This window comes from Acomys minous (genome assembly GCF_964271855.1).
Source record: "Acomys minous genome assembly, chromosome: 15".
Lineage (NCBI taxonomy): Eukaryota > Metazoa > Chordata > Mammalia > Rodentia > Muridae > Acomys > Acomys minous.
The window spans coordinates 78369793-78391050 of record NC_140497.1 but is presented as its reverse complement, the minus strand read 5'-3'; the positions used below and the strand labels follow the sequence as shown (position 1 = coordinate 78391050).

The 21258-nt window shown below is 42.9% G+C and overlaps 1 protein-coding gene and 1 long non-coding RNA gene across 2 annotated transcripts in view; one reads left to right on the top strand and one right to left on the bottom strand.

Moving 5' to 3' along the window:
- RASGEF1B (RasGEF domain family member 1B) overlaps positions 1 to 21258 on the top strand; it is a gene marked incomplete at its 3' end in the record, with an annotated part of 516267 nt that overhangs the window by 423084 nt on the left and 71925 nt on the right. The gene's annotated exons all lie outside the window — the stretch shown is intronic.
- Positions 1 to 21258, bottom strand: part of LOC311584762 — a 69105-nt gene that overhangs the window by 32111 nt on the left and 15736 nt on the right. The window contains exon 4 of the long non-coding RNA XR_014774995.1: positions 264 to 357. This is a non-coding gene — a long non-coding RNA (uncharacterized lncRNA). The remainder of the gene's footprint in view (positions 1 to 263; positions 358 to 21258) is intronic.

The following is a 21258-nucleotide window of genomic DNA, read 5'->3' as shown; positions in this document are numbered from 1 at the left end:
GTCCTTGGTTACCTGGAGAAAGCAGGGTCACCAGTGCAAACCACTGTCTGCCTTGTGAGTTATTCATGTGCATGGGAACAGCCCCATGTAAGGATAGACAACTGTAGGCAGTTGCTTGGTCACACTTGCACGCATCACCCTGCTGAACTGTGAGGAGAGCTGAGCGTCTCCAGTGGCTTAGGTAGCTTAGCCACCACTGTGAAGTCTGTTTGGTATGGCCATTGGATGGTATGTCAGGGACATGGCCCTGTAGAAACACTTACCTTGCTTCTTGAAAATTAGACCAAAGTAAGGCGGGTGCAGGTATCCAGGATTATGGAAAAGCAGTTTGCCAGAGTTCAGAGGGTTGCCTGCAATCTGAGAAAATTAAGATTTATTCTGTCATTTCCAAGCCACTGCATGATGCGAACATCACTGTCTGGGCTGTTACTCACCACTCTGTTACTGCAGAAGGTACTGCTTCAGGGACACAGTTAATTTAATTATCAGATTTGTAGCATAGATCAAAATACTTGTATATCAGATTTACTTCCTTACAAATTCACATTTTTATTGCTGAATTAAAAAAAAAGACATAAATTAAAATTTTTTCAGAATATGTAAATTACAAAGCATGAGAAAGACCACCTCCAGCGTAAGAGCCATGGCGTCATCCGTTCAACCCCTGCACACTGGCAGCCAGGCCCCTCAGTGTTGATGTCCACTCTGTGGATTTCTCTTCACAGTTCTATCCCCCCAAAACATGTGTCACTATTAGTTAGTGTGTTATTAAGTACTGCTTGGTGTCTGAGTGTCACAGCATCGTCCGTACACAGTATATCATACAGTATGTATGTGTAGTATGTACATACATATGGGACAGCATCATCTGCACTACTCGGCATTAGTTTCTCCTTTCCAGGGTTACGTTTCTGAGATCTGTCTAAGGCTTAGACTGTAACTTGGTCCTGGGCCCGTGCCTAACTGTGTGATATCTTGGCTTTGCCTCCCAGCACCGTAAGTAAGTAAGTCCACAAATGAGATTTCGGAGGAGGGCGATCTTGAGATAGGAACTCTAGAACCTTGCTCCCTTGCTTTGGAACAGAATTGTTCCTAGGCAGAGCGTCTAGTTTCCCATCCAAGTGAAGCAGGAAATGTTTTTAGGAAGAATTAAGAGCATATTTTTATAATTATGATAGCACTGGGCCAGCCTTAGATCATAAATCCACCTCTTCCTACTTAACCTCTCATTCTTCTTCAAAAAATAGGTTCTTTTTTAAAAGAAGAAAAATTTCCATTTTAACTTCTCCCAGCACATTTTTATTTTTAATTATCTTTTATCCTATATAGATGAGTTTACTAAGTAGCTTAAATTCATATACAGAAAAAAACACCTTGATTTTCAATTTCTTTATTTATGTTTGCAAATTGTTGGCTGTTTTATAATTTTTCCTGAGAAACTGTGTCTGAAGAGAAAACGTTTATATTGTAAAGCCTTTAACAATTAAGGATGTGAATTCACAATGGCATATGGCTGTAATCTGTATACTAAGGATGGTGAGGCAGGCATCCTTGAGTTCAAGGACAGCCAGGGCTATATAGAAAGAGCCTGTATAGAAGAAGAAGGAGGAGGAGGAGAAGGAGAAGGAGGAGGAGGAGGAGAAGGAGGAGGACGAAGAGGAAGAGGAGGAAGAGCATCCTGGAGGCAATCTGCTTGGGTTTAGAACCTAGCCTTTTGTTTACTTCTTATGGAAGTTATTCAGACAAGCTCCTCACACACTTGTCCTTCTTTTCCTCATCCACAGTATAAAAATGAGTAACATTAAGCAAATTGATGTGTGTAAGTCCATATACAAGAACCAGGCATTGAGCCAAGGCTCAATCCACTTTAGTTGTTCTTCTGTTATCTTTTCTAAATCACTACAATGTTTTGCTAAATGACAGCACATGACATCCTTCATATACTGTCTACGTACCTAGAACTGATTTTTCCTCTTATAAGTATAACTAAAGAAGCCATATCTGTTTTCCTCCTTAGGGGACTATGTTCTCAACATAACTTTCCAAACAAAGCTCCGTAGCTAGCCAGGGGGAGGAAGCATATGAAGCACCACACAGAAATGCTATTTGGGTGCTACCTGTATAATACACTCTACTAGGAAAAGTCTCTGTTTTTCTAGATACCATCATTTGTGATGCCTTATCTTTCTCTTGAGAGTGGATTTCAGAGGATCTTTCCACAGAGAAAGCAATTTATGGAGCCTCAGAGATCTTAGGCTAAGACTTGCTGATAGCTTTTGTCACGGATGGGATAAAGATTGAGACCACATCAAATTTGCAATTTCAGCTTTTCCTTCAGCAAAAATGTAAACAGATTGTTTATACTTGTTTATTAAAAAAAAACAAACTACTCTTGGTTACTGGAATTTCAAAAGTAAAATAAGTCCAGGAACTTCCATTTTCAGGACATTTGATATGTACTTCCTTTGGCTAAGTATAACTAATTACAAATGTAAGAAGCTTTCTGGGTTGGGGACATCCCATCGCAAAATAACCCTTAAATGGCAAAATGCCTGAGGCCATCAACACACAACAGCGCTTTTGCCGATGATCACGTTCCTTCCATATGACTTAGGATGAACGCTGCCATTTTCTCAAACTGTAAGCTTGAGCACTTTGTCATTTCAAGTAATGTTGTCATATGTAAGAGTGTTTCCTGTATTCATTTGCTCCCACTGCTGATTTTAAGCCCTTGAATCATGACAACACACATAGCCTTCTTATGGGGGCCATAAAAGCCCCAAGGCTACCATATCTGTTAAGTGAATATTGACAGACTGATCAGCGGAAAGCAACATATGCAGGCAGTGGTGGTCTATACCCATAACCCCATTGTTTAGCAAGCAAAGGTAGAATGAAGTTAAGTTCTAGGGCAGCCTCTGCCACACTGTGACTTTAAGGCCAGCCTTGACTACACAGCAAGACCCTTTGTTACTTAACCAAAGCCTGAGGGATGTAGCTCAGTGGTAGGTCCCTTGCCTAGCGCATGCAGTCCCCAGCTTCAAACATCAGGACCATGAAAGCAAAGAAAAACAAACAAAGCTTCAGGGTAGCTCATTATAAGAGCCCACTGAGACACCGACCATATTTTCCTCCAAATGAACTGAGACCTCATGATAGGGTTTGTTTTTTTTTTTTTTTCCATTTTATCTTGACTATTTCCACCAGCTTCTGTCATCCATCTGTGACCTGCAGAGCCAACAGTACAGGAAAGCAAAGCTGAACTACGTTTGAGATGTTCAGGCCCCAGTTCTAACCGTGAGCAAGGACTTTCACCTCTCGACACCCGGGGGGAAATCTCCGCATTTATATACTGACCGCTGGAGAAAATATTTTGTGCAGAATGCCCAGCTCTGGCTCTTATAAGTTCCTACTTAACTGTGGGTGCTGATTTGACATTTACCCCTGGCTTCCTGGAAGGCTCCCACTCTATCCAAAATCAAGTTTATGGCACTTTCTATTCTCCAACTCAGGGAATCCACCTTCTGGGAAGACACCACCATCACACAAACCAGAAGTAAAGGCTGCTCTGACATATCTTGTCTCCCCCTCCCTGCTTCCAGTTTCCAGACCCACCCTAACTCATGGCCTTCTAAGACCCCTTCCCCCACCACACACCAACATCAGATTAGTAGACTTCCTTTCTCTGGTCTACACATTACTAACTGAGCGTTCTACATCTTCATCATCGCTCCAGCCTGCTTAGATTACACTACCAGCATCCTTTGAAGGCCGGGGATTGGGTCCCACCATCCCTTTCTGTCTCTCACTTTTAGAAAAGCTGGTACCAGAATCTTTCACTTGGCCAGTGAAATCGGTTGCATATACTGCAGGATATTTTCATCGTCCTAAGGATCCACTCCGCCCTTCTCCACTGTTGCCTTGTGCCCTAGGAAGAGGATGGGTATCGCACTGTACAATTTTCCCCTGAATCTTTCTCTGCTGTGTAGCCTCAGATTGGGTCCAAGTCTTTACAGAAGGCCACAGTTACTATGAAGTAAATTATCCCTGTAACTGTCTTCTCATAGACATCCCTGCCTTCCACTGTGGTACCCAGGCACAGCTGTAGCTTTTCATTCTTGCTGTGCTAGGGTACTGTACATCCCTTGTTGGTTACCCTTAACCATTTAGACACCACAATAAAGAGCCCTTTAATTAAACTGTCCTCAGATGGCCTCTGAGTGTGCCCTCTGTTTTCTGCTAAGATCCTTGCAGACTAGACATCGTCTCTCTCCTTGAGCTAGCCTTTGGGCTCTTCAAATACCCCCACATTTCCTTTACCTCTGTCTAGATAGTTGTTACTCACCCTTAAAGTCTTAGCTCAAATATCATTCCCCATTGAAGATTTCCTGCCTCCCCAAATAGGTTGAGGGCTGCAGCATGCTTCCCTAACTCTGCTAATCTTTCCATGCCTTTTGTGATAGCATAACAAATATGAAGCTAATTACTTAATTATGCATGTAACACCATAGCAGTCCCTAACAAAAAGCATGGTACATGTAAAGGTTATAACATACATGATACTTAATTTGTTAGTCCTTAACTATAAATAGGTTGGTTGTAGCTATAAACTGGTGTGGAGGGTATTTATCTATTATTTTCTAAGGTAACATCACATATGGTAATCACATTTGGAGCAAAAAAAAAATTACTTTGTGGGGAGTCAGGATCTTTAGCTAATAGTTTTCCTTTTCCAGTATCACTACTTGTAGCTTACGTCACCTCTCCTTCCCAGTATCCACATAGCTTAATTCCTCACCTCTTCAAGGTTTTGTTCAAAGTTTTACTTGGTGAAGCCTAAGGCTTTGCCCTCTACCATAGCCCTCTATGCCTCACTCTGCTTTTCGGTGATCTCACCATCCACCATTGGTTTCTAGGTTCTTATACTCTACTGTGTCTCTATGTGTACATGGTAAAAGCTATGTACACAAGAGCTCACACTAGTGCCCAGTACATGGCAAGCATTTAGACGTCACTTCTCAAAGGAAGTGCATTGACATCCTTTTCTCAACCCTGGAACAGGCTACAGCCTTTTGTTCACTTTAAGTATTTCCTACGAACCAGAGATTTAAATACTCTTATTTAGTCTCTTACCTATCTGGACAAAATATTTTTAAAACGTGTGTGTGTGTGTGTGTGTGTGTGTGTGTGTGTGTGTGTGTGTGTACACCATGACATGAGTGTGGAGGTCAGAAGACACTTGCAGAAGTTGGATCCCAGGGATTTGATTCAACTCAGGTGTTGAGGCTCGGCAGCAGGTACCACTAAACCATCTGGCTAGTACTGGATCAAACTTTTGATGTCAAAATGTTAAGAGAATTTCATGAAATGTTAAGGCGGTATCCTTTCATACATACACTTTACATTCTTAATTAAACCATGTGAACACAGGCAATATGAGTTCAGGGTTAAATGTTTAGGACTTGGTATTAATGGCTGCCCATAATGGTGCAAGTGAAACATTAATCACTGGTTGCCAAGCAGTTAATTTCTACCTCTGTACTACCTGCAAATCCATTGTGTGATCTAACGGAAGGGACTTGCCATCAATTTATGCTTTGGGTATTCCATACTAGTTTCATTATTTTTATGCAAAATGATTAGTTAAGGCTCATTCTAAAATTATTCAATATTTCCAGTAACATTTTAGGGTCATGTTTATTGGCCACTGTTTATCCATGCCTTTAATATGTAGTTAGTCTTTAGCAATCAAAACATCTCGGCCGTCCACTCCATAGAGGTGTCTAGAGGACACCTAGTTGGGCACTATTTTTTAAGCAGGATATGGGACCCATCAACAAGGGAGATGCTTGACAATCTTAGTAACAATGATGGCACCTGAAAGTGTGATTATTCAGGTGCCCTGAGGCCTGGTTGTCATCCCAGTGAGTTCCCACACCATCAGGACCCTGTCACTCTCAGAGACTTGTTGGTCTCATGATTATTCAAGGGGAATTTGACTTGTTCTTTTTTTTTTTTTCCTCCTTTAGTTGAGACAGGTTAGACATTTTTATGTGAAACACCCACGTCCTGTTTTCTGTTTTTACACTGTGGTTAATAAAAGAGCAATTAGGTCTGAGATGAAGGGGATCATTTCCAGTTTTCCCCTGTATTTCATCACTAACGGAAATCACTCTTAATTTAGAAACAGATTTTTTTTACACAGACTGAACACAAAGACATATGAAATATCAGTCATGTTGAACCAGACAAAAGAGCAGCCAGCCCTATAAAAGTTACATGTAATAAAAACCATACCCAGACGGGTTTCTAAAAATTTCAACAAATAAATGAATGAAAACTTAGCTAAGGAAGTAAAGGCTAAGAATCGGACTGTCATTTCTACCTGCTGGGTGAGAGAGAACCAGGGTCCACCAATGGAGTGACGCAGCATTAGGTATGTCAACCGCTCAGGGCAGGCCTCCCGTTCAGGAGCAATGACAGTAGATGGTGGACTCCGCAGTGTTTGGTTTTGGTTTTTAATGAGCTTTTACTTGGTTATAGTTCAGCGGGGCTTTTTTGTTTGTTTCTTTTGGGGGGAGGGTATTGCTTTATTTTGTTTTCTTGGGCTTGGAGGAGTTTGTTGCACTGCATTGGTGTTTGTTTGTTTCTTTTGGGGAGGGTATTTCTTTATTTTGTTTTCTTGGGCTTGGGGGAGTTTGTTGCACTGGATTGGTGTTTGTTTTTGAGGAAGACCATGAAATTGGATTGGTAGAGAGTGGAGAAGACGTGGGAGGCATGGGAGAGGAGACATATATGATCAACATGTTTACATTTTTAAAAATTATTTTATATCATAAAAATAAAATAAGTAGTACTGAGACAGAATCAGTATTTTTAAATAACTTCAAGCATATAACCCATTCCTTTATTGTAGAGAATATTCCCCTGATTTTCTTTAATTGTATAATAAGTTCTAAAGTTTGTTTGCTTGGTTGATTAGTTGGTGTGTGTGTGTGTGTTTGTTTGCTTGTTTGTTTGTTTGTTTTTGAGACAGGCTTTCTCTGCATAGCCTTGGCTGTCCTGGACTAACTTTGTAGATCAAAACTTGGAACTCACAGACAGAGATTCACCTGCCTCAGCCTCCCCAAGTGCTGGGATTATAAGAGCACTGTGCCTGGCACTGTTTTTGTTTTTTTTTTTAAAGCATGCTTAAATTTTTTTCCAGTGAAAACCTGGCCATTAGGCTTAAGGTTAACAATGGAGCTGTCATTTAGAGTCCTTGATTTGCTTCCTCTAAGCTTAGAACTTTCAGGGAAATTAGTTTATGGTCCCAGGCAGCTTTGCTTTAGAGTGGGGGAGGGTGCCCAGTTAGGCCTAATTACTACATTTGTCCCCATTCCCACTTAAACAGCTAACCTTTTTCTAATGGGTCTGGGCTCTGGCAGCCACAGCTGGACTCACAGATCTGTTCTTACCCTAAGTGGCCTTTTGTGTGTACATAATGACCCTACTCCCTTGAATAAGGGTTCTCTCTATGTGCTGAAGCTAAATGCATCGCTGGGAAAACAAAGCCAAGAGAAATTGCAATAAAATGCTCCAAAGAGCCTCCTGCCTGGGAAGACTTGCCTACTCACTTCTACACTGGCCTTCTCCTGTAGTTTCCCCTCAACACAGACACGGCAACACACAGGGCTGGCGCTGTCCTGAGTGTGAGTTAAACACAACCACTGTCAGAGGGTTCAGAGGGTGTCTGGATTCCCCACCCCCACCCTCACCCCCAAGCCTTACTGCTCTTCAAGGCTCACTTCCCCAGTTGCAAGTGCTCAGAAACTATTTCTTCAGGATCCCGGGTTGTCAGGGCCTGGCCTCTGGTTATGTTTTGTCCTGTGCTATGCTTCTGTGGAATCTGAATTTCTGGTGTGCGTGAGCCTGAGCAGCCTTTGGGACAAAGAAAGCTCTTGAAACCCCATCTTCTAGTGCCTCTTTATGAGTCAAGACAGAGAAAAATCAAAATAAACTCCCCCACTCCCCCTGCGCCGCCGCCACCACCACCGTGATACCAGAAACAACGATGTCAAAGGTGGAGGGTGAAGTCTAGTTGTCACTATGGTCTTCGTGCTTTTATTATCTCAGACAGCAAAGCCATTTGAAGGCCTAAAGAACAGACCATGAGTATTAGCGACACCTTCCTACCCAAGCCAATTTGTTACCAGACGTCGGAGTCAGAGACTGTGTCCTGGCGAGCAAGACTGAACCATTCATCCTCAATAAGCCAAAAGAGGAGCCAGATCGTTATCGAAAGGCAGAAGCAGGAGTTATATTCAATATGATCACATTGAGAGGAGGCATAAGGAAATCCAGTGTCACCCCAAATTTCATCTCCAGGGACCCTTTCATAAGGCGGGGTTGAGATAGAAAGCAAGAGGTACGTATGCATAATTAATTAGTCCATCAAGGAGTGGTCTCTGCCCACCACGGTCTCAGCTCCAAGTCTCTCCTTCAAGGCTGTGTGACAATTTGGGAATCTTTTCCCAGAAGACAAGTTCCTCCTCTGGCTGCCCCCAGGGCTTCGGCCATTTCCTTCTTGCACAGGAGATCTCTGTGGAGAGTCTGATTTCTTGAGGTCCACTGTTCCAATTGCCTGATAGCCAGAGAATGGAACACAGTTGTCTCTTTAGAACGTATTCACTTCTTCCAAAGAAGCCAGTTGCACATCACCACTCTTTGTTTTAACATCTCAGTCTGCAGGGAAAAAATGTGTGTGTGTGTGTGTGTGTGTGTGTGTGTGTGTGTATGTGTGAAACAACTATAAATCGGATACAAGTAGGAAGCCAAGTCCCAGCACATTCAGATGGTTCCATATTTGCATGCAAAGGAATCATTTCAACATAACCTCTTGGCGTGAGTTGCTTTGGAGGGGTTGGCACAAGCCATTTAATTGTGTTGGGTTGGGGCAAGTCTCACCATGATGCCTATCTAGGCTGGCTTCAGACCTCTTCAGCTTTCCGAGCGCTGGCATTACAGCCAAGTGCCATCGTGTTGAGCATTGGCTTAGCAACTCCCTGCCTGGTCTCTGAGTGGCATTTTCTGAAGACATCATTTACATCTGGGAGTTTGTTCTCCATTCATTGTCCCTTGTATAGCCAGGATCAGATATGTTCCCACTGGTCTGATTTTATCCCATGTTGGGGGGAAGTAAGTAACAAATGCCAAAACTTGTCACTTAAATAAACTCTTCTGGCCCAATTATAGGCAAGTGAGAGATGTGGAAGGATTGGTCCTTACAGCAGGCACGCCTCAAGTCCAGTCTACTTGTCCTGTGGCCAATGTCCTAGCATCTCAGAACTATTGTTCAGTCCCCTTGTCAGAAGCCTCAGTTCTGTAGAATGGTAAGTTAGTTACAAGACTTTATGGAACAAACAACAGTGGTAAAACTAATTTGAAAGGCAAGTAATTATGTACGGATTTGTAAGTGTCCTGTACCCATCAGTCCTTTGAAGGTTACATAGTATCAGTGTTATCTGTATGGAGAAAAGAGCCATCAGTAATTAGTCTCCTTACACAGAACTGTATTGAAGGCCCTTAAGTATTAAGTTAGTCTCTACTTCTAAGCAAATTTTAGAATGTTTTGGATTAGTAAGATAATTCTGCACAACCAAAATGTAAATATCTCACTAATTCAAACACAGCGTTTGCTACTACAATCAGATTGCGCACAAGTGTGTGTCGTACACACAATAACAATACTTAGTTTGTCAAGGCAAGCAGATATATTTATGGGGGTTCCAGCAGCAATTGTCCAGATAGCAGATTTCCCCAGAAGTCTGTAAGACACTAAGAGGTCAGTACTATCCCACAGGTGTAGGAATCCTTTTTATAGAGGTGGTCAGGACTTATGAGGGCCCATCATTACCCATTTTAAGTAGGTGCCAGTTAATTTCTGGAGTCAGTGACTAAGGGAACCAAAGAGAAAATGTTAGCGAGGCCAACTCAACATGGGGAAATGTATTTTGTATCAGTTGGTTTCTTTTAAAGATCAAAGTTAGGCGCAGCTGTGTGGATGGGAGGAGGTTCCTTGCCATATTTTCCTCCCCACAGTCCACACCCTCTGTGGGTTTTCCTTACTCCCCCAGAGTGTTGCCATGGGCTGCCTCACATTTCTCCATGGTCACTGGAGTTAACTCAAAGCATTCAGCCTGACTCGGGCCTATGAGGAAACAGGGCAGTGCTGGAGCCTGCTGTGCCCGTGGGCATAATTCTGATAGGACCCAGCTGCTAAGAAAACCTTGCTCTAAGCAATAACACCTACTGGCTGCCTTGCATAGATTAGACCCCTCAAGGTTTTCATAATATGTTAAATACAGATACATAGTAATGTATATTTCCAGTCAGAGATACAGAGGCCTTTAAAAGTTCTAAAATAATCTTCCAAGTCCTTGCTCACAAAGTGTCATTTAAAATACTTCAGCATAAACCAATGCTCACACAAACCTTACCTCTGTTGAGACACTTTCCTAAGAAGGCACGAGACCAAAATAAAAGCATGAAACAAAAATTTTAAGCAAAACAATAAATCTGGTTTTCCAAGTCAATTACAGAATAATAGTAAAAGCAGAACAATAACAACATCACAGCATTGGAAAATGTCATTATTAGCTTCATTTACATTGCCATCTTTATATTTGATCATTATTTTTTTAAACAGATGGATCTTGCTCCATTATTCCCAAACTGCAGAATTTCATAGTTGGGATGGCAGTGCCATACTAACTTCTCTCCTACATTCTTTTTCTCAGCTGTATTTTTAAAGACAGGCCATGTTCTCCAAATAAGGACAGCAAGATCCAACAATATTAATTATTAACATCTAAGTTATAAGATGTCAGACGGTGACAAGCAGCCATTTAATGATGTTTCCGGACCTCCGATAGACCAATGCTGTTCAAAGCACACAAACTGGTTTATAAGCAACCATCCACCCTTCCCATTACACAGGTTGGGAGTCAAGCAACAGCTCCACAGCCATTTCTTCAGCATCCTCATGACTCTGTGAGTAGTCTGTGGCAGCAGAGTCAAAGACAAGGAATTGGGAGGCCATGAGGGTGTAAGGAGCCCCATCCTAGAGTCTCACTAGAGCCTTTCCCCAGCTAAGAAGCAAGGATTCCAGCACAATTAACAGCATTGGCAAGGAAGGCTTCCCGCAGAGAGTGAATGTTCCGTTCACATACAGATGTTTTATGCTCAAAGAAGGATGAGCCAGGAATAAAGGCTGCATGGGCTTAGCCTTGTGCCGAGCCTAATTCCTCTTCCCTGGCATTGCCTGGGAATCTCAAACAAGCTTACGCCTCTATATAGTAAAATGTCTTTCCAAATCTGCATTACTATACCGGCTAGTCCTGAAATTGCCTTCAGTGTCAAAGATCATGCACCCTGGTTAAACCTGAGTTACAGTCCCTGAAACTCTAAACCTCTCAGGCTGCTGAGGAAGGCGATGAAAGGCATGGCTCCATACTCTAAAATGCTGATGAAATTGTGCTTGTTGGTTGGTTGGTTGGTTGGTTGGTTGGTTGAGTGGTTGGTTTTTCGAGACAGGGTTTCTCTGTTACAGCTCTGGCTGTCTTAGAACTCACTCTGTCGACCAGGCTGGACTTGAATTTATAGAGATCTACCTGCCTCTGCCTCCTGAGTACTGGAATTAAAGTATGTGCTACCACTGCCCAACAAATATGTTTAATTTTTAACTTGGAAGCATTTTAAGCCTTTTAAAAAGACCAAATGCTTTAACAAACAAACAAACAAACTGTTTTTTTTTCTTTTACAACAATCACAGTCCTGAGAATGTCATACATAAACTGTCATTTCTGGTTGCCAGAAGGCATTTCTCTTCAAAGAGGCTGAGGCAGAAGAGAAGCAGGTCCTGGCAGCCATTTCTAGGTCTACCCTTTGCTCCGTTCAAAAGGAAAACTGATGACTTCAAATTAATCTGAGCAGACTCTGAATAATGAAGATAAACTCTGCTTAAGGACTGGTTTTGTCATTTATAAATTGAAAACATTTAAAATAAGAACATTTTAAAATATCCTGTCTGGTAGAGCTTATACACAGCTCACGTACCACATGAACTAGCAAAGACACAGTATCACCATTTTAAACACACAAGACAGCCAGTGCAAGGTGAAAGGCCAAGTTTTCCAGTAAACAAGTTTCAGTCCGCTAAGAAATATAACTATCGGGGCTGGAGAGATAGCTTAGAGCTTATAGGAGCACTGGCTGCTCTTCCAAAGGTCCTGAGTTCAATTCCCAGCAACCACATGGTGGCTCACAACCATCTATAATGTGATCTGATGCCCTCTTCTGGCCTAGAGGTGTACATGCAGGCAGAACACTGTATACATAATAAATAAATACATCTTTTAAAAAAAGAATATCTTAAAAAAAAAAAAAAAAAGAAATAAAGCTGTCTGAGCAGAGCTGTGGGCAGACAGGGGAAGCCAACTCTGGACTGCGGGAAGGGAATCAGGGTTTCCCAGAAGTAAGGAGAAGAAGCAAACTCCGCACTAGATTTTTGGTGCCGAGTCTCCCAATGTTGCTGGCAGCCACGAACGCACACATTTATAATCACTGTGTTTTACTCAAAGCATATCCGAACATGACTGTCTAGTGATGTTTTCCTTGTGTTCATCTGTGGGAGTTACACAGCGGATTGCACATTTCATAACAATGCTCTATCTACGAACGGAAACATCAAGTTTAATAGCTCAATGAACAGAAACTCTGCTGTTGCCACCCGTGAATAAATGTTGGTTTTATCTTAATTATTTGCAATGTACATTTGTACTATGCTATTAAGGTAGACAAGGAGGCAACCATTAGCAGACTTGGAGGACGATGCGGATGGACCTATCCTTCACAGTCCCCTTTGGGCCTCATCTCACATTTCCTATGCAACACATAGAGAATGAGACATGCCACAATTGCACTTTCCCAAGATCCAAGTACACTGTGAAAGCAAGGAGGGTAGAGAAGCCAGCTTTTCCCAAGGTCCATTAGTGGAAAATGGCTTCCTCTTGTCAAAGGAATAGAGTCTTGCCCACTTTCCACAGCTCCAATTCAAAAAACTACCTCCTTTCCATCTCTTCTTCAGATACCAACCGAAGTTACAAATATGTCTGTCCTGCCACTGGACATTTTTATCCATCCCTTGACGACCCCCATTCTTCCATGTGGCTTCATGCAGACTGCCATTCCTGAGACCACCCACTTAGCCTGCCTCTCAAATGTAATGGTCCTCAAGTTCTCAAATGTAATGGTCCTCAAGTTCTGTTTTCAGTTTCCTGCATCAACAAGACTAAGAAAAAAGAAACCATGATTCCCCTAGTAACAAATTTAGATATTAAAATATACAACCCTATAACATTATTTACAATGCAATGCATAGTGTGTCAGCAACTATCCCAAAGCAAAGTTAATCCACCTCAACACTGAAAACTGTAAGTCACAGTGAAGATCTCAGCGCCCCCTTTTCTCTATCTGAAATAAGTCGACAGAACCCCAGTGACTCAAACAGGCCCCCAGCTTTTCCTGTCACATAGCAGATGCCACACATAGTTTTCATCAGAACTCCAAATGTGCTCACAAGAGCTTTCAAATTGACAAGGCCTATCCTACCAATGACATCACTGTTGGATTATGGGCCTATCCCTTTAAGACATTGGCCATTCTGTTAAGACAGAGTTCAGAGCCTAAGAAACCAAAGGCTGCCGTTCCCTTCTAGAGCTGACAGGACCAGTCTGTGAGGATGAAAACCTTGCTGCGGAAAAGCAAACCCAAGATAAAGGATGCCTAACCATGCCTCCCTCCAGAAGTCTCTTTCTTCAGGAATAGCAGAGCAGTGTCTCCATAGCGCCTAAATTACGGTCAGATTCCCGGTGTCTCTGAGGACTCACTCTTTCCTCCCTTGATGCAGCCACTGTGTTTCTCTGCTTAATAGCCCCAAAGAGCACAACAGAAGTTCCCCTAAAGACAAAACCAGTTAACACATGGGAGCCACCCAGAGTAGTTCAAAAGAACCTCTAAAGAATGGAAGAGCCAAACCTGAGGTGCACTGATAGTGGAGACACTTAACCAGACTTAGACTTTTCTCTCAAATCCCAAACAAAACCCAATGGTTGATTTTGTGCTCTAAAGCAAATCGAGGTAAAAGGACAGGAAATGTCCTGGTGTGACGTGACTCCAGCTGATCTTTCCTATCTATCCACTGTCAACTTGCTGCAGGCCACAGAAAGCCCCCAAATGTGCCCTTTTGCCCCTTTATGGTGGCTATGTTGTCACCGGACCTAGCTAGGGATTACAGCTTGTGCTCCAGGTGAGCCAGATGAGACCGCTCATTCTCAATAAGCCAGCTAAAGAGACCAAATTATTGGTGAAAAGCCAAAGCAGGAGATCGATTTGATATGGTCACATTGAGAGGAAGGAGGAAGAAATCTGTGACCCTCCCAGTGTCACCTTCAGGTCCCCTCGAGTAATGTAGGCTTGAGAGAGCAAGCAGGAGACGTGTATAATCAATTAGTTCACAGAAGGGAGTGGCCTCTGCCCACCTGGTCTCAGCCCCAAATCTCTGTCATCTGACAACTTGGGAATCTTTTCCCAGAAGACAAAGTTCCTCCTCTGGCTGCCCCCAGGCCTCCAGCCATTTCCTTCCTGCACAGGAGATCTCTGTGGAGATTCTAATTTCTTGAGGCCCACTGTTCCATTAGCCTGACAGCCAGAGAAGGGAATGCAGTTGCCCCCTTTAGAATACAGTCTTTCTTGCCAGACAGACCAGTTACATATTCCCTCCTGTCTCGTCCACCCTTTGTTTATGTAAAGTCACTTATTAGGCACTGACCAGTACTGCTCAGGGCGAGCTTTTCCTGGCGTCTTTCTCCTCAGCTAAGTTCCCTCCACTGCGCCATACTTATTTCCTAGGTATCTGTTCGTTTTCCCAATCTGTTTCTCCCACTCACCCCCTAGGTATTTTAATGGTTCGTTTAATTAAATAATGACCTATAATGGGTTAATAAAGGGCAGTTAGACAGTGAGGGTACGGCCCTTTGAAGGTCCCCTCCCAAGGTGATTTCATCGCTCACTCCTGTTTCTCTTTGTTTACTTTTCTAATGCTGAGAGTGGAATCCAGGCTTCATGCACACGAGGCAAATGCTCTACCACTGTGCCAAATCTTAAGCCTGCATTCCTTCTGAGTGCCTCATCTCCCAAAGACTATGGGTAATATGTAATCTTCATAAGTCAGCATACAGATACATAGCAGTGAGCTCATTTAAATTTTTTAAGCAAAGCGTCTACAAAAAAAAAAAAAAAAAAAAAAAGACAGGAATCGGAGTTAATGCTGAGCATTCCACATCCACCGCTGGCCTCTTCTCATGTATGCGGGTATGTGCAGATGTGGGTGCACATATCTGCACACACATACACACACAGAGACACACACTCACGTGTATGCACACATAAGCACACACAAACACACACACCATATATGCAGAATTTGAATAGATTAAGTGTGTGTTTCACGTTTTAAAAAAACATTTACTTCTTTTTTTTTTTTTTCAAAAAAAGGAAAATGAAGTTGGAAGAAAACTTAGAACAAATTCAACCCTACAGTATCATAGTCCAGTCATTTAAATTGCGTACAGTCCTTTTCTCATAAATGAGTGAGGCCAGTGCCGCCCTGCCCTATAGCTCTAGGTTACAGCTGCTGGAGAGGAGAGTGATGTCAAAGAAAGATACCGCCTGGCCTGTGAACTTTGGCTGCCTCTGCAGATGCGGTGCCTTTTGACAAGACTGAGCTTGTGACTTAGATGTGACCTACTTTCTGTGACCCACGCAAGGAACTAAAGAACCATTAAAGCTTCTAATGTTAGCAAGGTTGATATTTTAAAGTTACTGTTCCACTCTCTGTGCCTCCTCCTCCTCCTCCTCCTCCTCCTCCTCTTCCTCCTTCTGCATTTCTTTCTCTCTTCCTTTGTTGCTTTTTGGGGATAGCTGTTCTATGTAGCCCAGGATAGCCCGGAAGTCAATAGGTATCCCAGGCTGGCCTCAAAGCATTAGTGTTGGGCCTCAGCCTCTTGATTGCTGGGAGTAGAGGTGTGCACTACCACACTGATCTAATATTCCTCTTCTGCAGGGCTCTGCCTAGTCTTTAAGGGTGTCATTGTGTGTTGACCCATTTGTCAGCAACTGGATGGGTGCTGATGAGCTTTGAACAAATCTGAAGATTAAAATAGAGGGAGAAAGCCAGGAGTGGTGGCGCACGCCTTTAATCCAAGGAGGCAGAGGCGGGCAGATTGCTGTGAGTTCAAGGCCAGCCTGGTCTACAAAGTGACTCCAGGACAGCTGAGGCTAACACAGAGAGACCCTGTCTTGATAAAAAAAAAAACAAAAAAACAAACAAACAAAACAACAAAAGAGGGAGAACACAGGCTAGAGAGCAGACTATTAGAACTATGAAGCTGTGACTTTTTACGCCACTTGGTCCATGTAGAATTCATTCACAGCGCTTCATGGCGCATCTCTTACTTGCTAGATATGACATTAGGGTCCAGAGATACAGAGTGCTTCCGGAGGTCACGTGGAAGAAATGGAAAGCAGATTAAATAACAAAATAACTGTGCATTTATTCCAGGAGCTCCTGTATGCATTAGCTCATATACTCTAGTAACAGTCCCAGGAGACATGCATTGACGTAACAGGTGATCACACGGAGATGTCATAGTTTTACACTGTTACCTAGCAGTCAGTGATGCAGCCAGGAGCCAAATCCAAACCTTGGCTTGTCTACACAGATGACGTAGAAGGATGTGGAAAAGGGTCTAAGGATGGGCCGCCTCTGTAGGCAAGCTTTAGTGTCCTTCCTGTCTCCCACATTAGCTGAGTTTAATCTTCCTATGCAATGGATTTTGCTGATTAAGTATCATATCTTCCCTATATGGATTTTAATGTACAGTTTCTGGGCTGTCTCTAGGCCTTGGTACTGTCAAGCAATGACGGGGAAGTCCATGAATATCACTGCTTCAGGAGTTTCCAGCCCAAAGGATCTGAACTTACTTTAGATACATTAAAAAAAAAATCTAACTTGCAGGAAAAGTGGTGTTTAGAAGTCATTTGTTTCCATGAGGCACATATTATGATCATAAACAACTTGGAGAACCATCGTGAAGAATAAGCTACCTGTCGAACTAACAACTTCCAGGTATCAAAGCAACAACTTACATCCTCTTGCTTCGTGAAGTTAGTTTAGTGTGTTGCAACTGTAAACATGGTTGATAATTTAAAAAAATTTTTTTAAACAATTCAAGATCTCAGAGCAATTCTTTTAATAAAATTCTATTAAAAATGGAAACTAAAGGGGGAAGTAAAATTTATAACTAGATCTGGGCTTTCCATAGAGCATCTGTCTGTTTCAGTTCTGATACTGGCAAGAGTCCACCGCTCCCTGTGAGCTACACATAACGTGCTATCAACAAGGCACGTGGAACTTGTGATAGAAATAAGGAAGCAGGTGAGGAAAGGCCTTTAGACTGTAGCTACTGGCTTTCCTCTCAAAAGCCAACTCTTATATTCGAAACTCTGCTGAGCTAAGCAAATTGTTCAGCTCCCCAACTAATGAGTTTAAAAATGAAACTCTCTCGTTGCCTGACTTTCTTTCTGCTTCGTTTTTTTTTTTTTTTTCAAATAAAATGCTGAAATGCCAGGAAGCAATTTATGAGAATTCACTGGTAACTAACTCTCAGCTGTGTGTTGAGATGGCAGGTGGGTAGGTTTCTCTGGTGGTACCCAAAGCCTCTGTAACTTCCCAGCATCCTAAACAGTAGGAAAAACCAATGCCTGGGGAAGAACTTCTCAGGCTACAGAGACAAAAGCAAGTCCCAGTGCACCCTCAAGGCGGCCAGAAACTTGTCTTCCTCACGAAGACCCTGTTCTAACACCAATTCAAGGACAGATCCTTCAGTACTCGAGAAACTTTCATTATTATTATTTGGGTTGTCATTGTACATGCGTGAGTGTTTTGACTGTACCTATGTCCATATACCACATGCAAGCCAGGTACCCAAGAGGGCATTGGATTCATGGCACTGGGGTTATGGGCAGCTGTCAGCCTCTGTGTGGGTTCTAGGAATCAAACCTAAGTCCACCGGAAAAGCAACCAGTGCTTATTAACTTCCAAGCCATCCCTCCAACCTGACATTTTTTTTAAAAAATCGAAAAAGATCTTAAATAGCATATAGAATATAAGGTTTCATTATGGCAGTTCCAAAACAATTGATTTTCTTGATTCTTCTTCTCCCTCTTCTCCCCCATCCCTCTGAGCCCACCTTGTTTCTTCCCACCTCCCTCTTGTTTATATTTTCATGTCACTTCTGAAAGACTTTCAGAGCCAATGTCCAAGACAGTTGTTTTTTTTTGTTTTTTTTTTTTAAGCCATTCTGTTGGAGCAGACAACCCAATTTCACTATCTCAGGTGATCTTCGTAACAAAGCTGTGAGGTAGCAACCGTAACTTCCTCCACTTTTCAGATAAGAAAGCGGAGGTGTAGAAGGTGAAGTGACTAACCCAGCTTAGAGATCGGGAATGAGGGGACTGGAATCTGTACAGAGGTAACACTTCCTGCAGCTGTCTACTTTTCTGTCTTTTCACTTAACGTCATCAACAGCTAATAGCTTATGAACCCGGGAGACATGAGGCCAAATGGACCTTGGATATCGTTGGGGAGAAAGGACTGGATGAAGGTGCAGGGATATATGAAGATGCAACTTATTTTCAATCCAGTTGTCCATATCTGCTCAGCCTCCGAATTGGTGACTGCCTGTCTGTCCCCATGCACAGATCCAGCCTTGGCTATGCCAACCACATGCTAACGCCCTCAGCTTTGTTCCCATGGCCTCTGGCTTCTAGTTGGGCACAAATAATGGGCCCAAATTGCCAGTCCAATATTAACGGCTTTCTTGCCCCTTCAACCTGGAAGCTGGTATCGGTCCCATATGGCTGATGCCTAGCTGCTAAGACATCCATACCTCTTCCCTTAACCCCGTCTAACTTGGGTTAGGCTTTTTCTGTTGGTTTATCTTGGAGACTTAACCCACAGACCCTGGGATTTCAACCCCCTGCCACTTTGCTCCCTGCATACGTGCACGTGCATACATGCATTCACTGAACAAATATTAAATGAGCTGGCTACTCATCTGCAGGCTAGAAGTGGAGAGTGTCACCGAGATAGAGAGATCACTGCTTTCCCACTTAGAACTACCGTATGCCTCCATTTCCCTATGCTAAGCTTCCCTCCCTGCTCTACACTTAAAAAAAATTGTGTGTGTGTGTGTGTGTGTGTGTGTGTGTGTGTGTGTGTGTGTGTACGTGCATGGGAATGCTGGAGATGAGATGGCTATGAGGTATCTTTCTCTACGGGTCTCTCTCTCTCTCTCTCTCCTTTTTTTTTTTTTTTTTTTTTTTTTTTTTTTTTTTTTTTTTTTGAGATAAGGTCTCTGGCTGAACCTGGAGCTCTCTGAGTCATCTAGCCTGGCTAGTCAGGCAGCCCCAGGGATCCTCCTGTTTTGACCTCACAGTCTGGTCTCTGAGATGACAGGAATGCTGCTGTATCTGGCTTTTGCATGGGTGTGGGGTATCACACGTAGGTCCTCATGCTTATAAAGGTAGCACTCTATATGTGAATATAGGAGCCACCTCCATGGCCCTCAAAAGTAATTCTTTCAACTCCAGTTGAAATGTTGCTTCTTCAGCCACAGGAAAGTCCCTATTTCTGCTCTAGCAATTAAGACACTAAGTTAATTCTGAACATATTTGCTGATTACTCCAGCATTCTAGGTCCTGAGTCGAAGAGTCCATGACTCTGAAAAATGAATATGGGCAGATGGAAATTTTCTGGGTAGACGGGACCGGGACTATTTGCTCTATTTAGAAAGTTTGGCTTCTAGATAATATAGAAATATTTACTACTACTATACTTACTACTATAATGTATGGAATGGTTAAAAACTTTTTCTGGCCATTTCCAAGCAGTGAGTCCATCTGCCTAGGGAAAGGCTGTGTGGCTGTGCACTGCACTCCCTGACGTTGTTTCTAGAGGCCTGCGGTTATAGGAGAAGCGTGCTGGAAGACAGGGAAAGATGAAGGTGGTAGGAAGCAAGCCACAATGACACTGCTGAGGTCTCCAGCGTGGGCAGAGGCTGCTACACACTATTCTAGAGAGGTGGCAGTGTGTGTGTGTGTGTGTGTGTGTGTGTGTGTGTGTGTGTGTGTGTGTGTGTCGCCAAATCTCTCTCTTAAGCTGTCAGCCAGTGCAGACATCCCAGGGAGGTGGGCTGAGTGTCCGAGTTCCTTGTCTCAATGTTGATTCCTCTGTACGAACTGGAACGTGTTGTGGAGTCCTGGCCTTCAAAGGACCCAAACAGCAAGGTATGAGAAAACTTTACGGAGTGGCGGGGCGCAGGACTGTAACTGCAGCACTCTGGAGGCCGGAGAAGGAGGAGTGAGTTCAAAGCCACTGTGAGCAACAGCGTCAGACCTTGCCAAACAGACAAAACCTAACATCTGAAGGCTCAAATGCAAATGAATGAATGGCACATGTTCAAACCCCATGGCTGCTTGATTTTCAAGCCAGTAGACAAACTGTCTATTATTTTATCATAACATCAAGGTCTTTTCATTGATATCAACTTGACTCAGTACTGTATTTGGGGTGGATATAAATCATTATCTGGCATTTGCACGGACCTAAGCTGCTGTTACAAGAGGTAAAGCTTCATCTCCTTGGCTTTAACAATCAGCTCTCCCAGCAAGACCTCTGGCCTTCCCGGTTTGCTTGCTCGTGATGGTGATAGAAAAGGGGTGCTTCCTCTCACAACTTATACAGTCCAGAATATTGCTATATGACTCCTTATAGACTTTGCTTATATTTGGTGTGGGGTGAATGTGGGACTCTTGTTCCAAGGCTTTCAGTTTGGCTGTTCAATTTAGCCTACTCACCCACTTCCTGAATTTATTTCTATTTATACAAAGAGCAGACAGTGGTGATTGCTCACTGAGGAGTAAGGTTCGCATCGGAACAGGCTAAATCCAGAAAGGGACCATCTCCGTTAGCTAAATAGGAAGCAACACACGTTGAATGAGTTTGGCCCCATATAGGAAGCTCTCCCAGAGGTATTAAAGAAATAAGAGCTTCTATTTAAAGAATGCTGCCTCCAGTGCCTCAGACTTCCTTCGAGA